We start from the raw sequence: 1,907 nt of genomic DNA, 5'->3' as shown, positions 1-1,907 counted from the left end.
ATTTTAAAAACTGAAGGTGTTTAGGAGAGGATTCTTCATTAGGGGAGAGTTTCAAAATGCTTTGGGTAACTACGGAATATGGGGATCTAAGGGGTATTGCACTTAAAGCTGACTTTACTGCATTGGCATCACTCCTGTTGACTTCCTTGGCATCAAAATCTTGCCTAGGAATTCTCTTGCTGTGAGTGTCTTACTGGAAACCAATTTGCAGCTGTGGTTTAAGGCCACTGTAAAATCTGTTGATATGGTTTCTCTATAAAACTATGTGCTACAGAGTTATAAGGCTGAGCTGCCAGTGTGGCCTTTGGTATCAAGAAGAGTACAAAACAGCATCCTGTAATAAGCTAAGCAGAAGCTCAACACGCAGAAGTTGCAATCCTAATTGTGCTTTTGGTTTCCGAGAAGTCAGTGAAATCCTGAATTTGACAAACTCTGTGGCAAAACATCCATTAGTTTTGAATTTCATCTGTAGCATTTCTGTGTTGAGTGTCTTTACGTTGCATTAGTAGATTCCTTGCATTTGTGCCTGGAAAGTACACTTAATCTGTGGCAGACTACTGAGAAAGTATTTTGATTTGGAATGCCAGCAGAATTTTTAAAACAAGCCACTAAAATGTGGATTAGCATATCACAAAGAATATTTACTTAAGATTTTTAAAGGAAGACAAATATAATATTGCTGAGTGACTCTGGGCTGCTGCTTAAGTTGACAGAGAAATGGGGGTTACAAATAAGATACAATTTTTTTTAAAAAGATGACCAGGGACATGCAGGGAATTGATTTCCTACGGGATCTCTTATTGGACTTGTGTTCTCCCACATTTTCACCAATGGTCTGGAAAAAGGGGTGAGGAGAAGTAGGTGACAGTAGGGGTTGACAATACCAAAATCTTTAGGGTAGTGAAAAATTAGTTCTGAACAAGCATTGCAGAAAGTTCTCGTCAGTAATGTGTAATGCTAAAAAACAGTAGACAAAATTGCAGATCACAAAATAAAAAACAATGAATGAATTGGAGGGGGGAGAGATCCTAAGAATGCACAAAAAGCAGCACACTCTAAATTAGATATTTATTGCAACTGAGGAAGAATATATTGTAATCATAAGAGATATTTATGAAACTGTGAACTGTGTCAAGAAGGCAAATAGAATGTTAACAACATTTAAAAAAGCAACAGAAAACAAGACAAAGCATAATTTGCAGCTGTATAAATCCATACTGTGCCCTCAAGTGTTGTATGCAATTTTAATTCCCTTCCTCTGCATCAAAAAGGTATTATTGAACGTAGCAGAGTGAAGAGAAAGTTGGGTATTAAAATATAGGTGGGGGTTTTTTTATTTTATTTTTAAAATCCTTGTAAGGATAAGGACAGTAGACTAGAATTAAATAGATTAAGATTCTTCAGTTTGGGAAGAGACAAGTGGAGAGGCAGAAGTTGTTTAAGTACAGAAAGTTATGAGTTGTGTAATTGGTTGAGAAGGAAAGCAGAACAGACAATGGTCAAAGTTAATTGTCAAATGAACAATTTTATAATAAAAAAACATTTTTTAACATATTAAATCAATTATCAAAATTCACAGTTCATTTCCACAGTTTTTGTGGGTTCCAAAAGGATTAACAAATTCATAGTTATTCCCTGATGACTATTAAATGTGATAACACAATCTCAGGTTCATGAAATCTCAAAGCCACCAATTGCTGGAAGCTGGAAGAATATACTGAGGAAAGAATCTGTGGTGGTTTAACCCACAGGTAGGAGGACCATGTGGTCCTGCACTCACTTCCCCCACCTGGTGAGGTGGGAAGGGAATCACAACAAAATGGGTTCGGATTAGGATAAGGACAGGGACGGCTCACTCACCGGTTATGGTCATGGGCAAAACAGACTCAAACTTGGGGAAGAAAAAT

Source organism: Antrostomus carolinensis, unplaced genomic scaffold (assembly GCF_000700745.2).
Source record: "Antrostomus carolinensis isolate BGI_N321 unplaced genomic scaffold, ASM70074v2 scaffold1975, whole genome shotgun sequence".
Taxonomy (NCBI): Eukaryota; Metazoa; Chordata; class Aves; order Caprimulgiformes; family Caprimulgidae; genus Antrostomus; species Antrostomus carolinensis.
Note: the sequence above shows the minus strand (reverse complement) of the source record.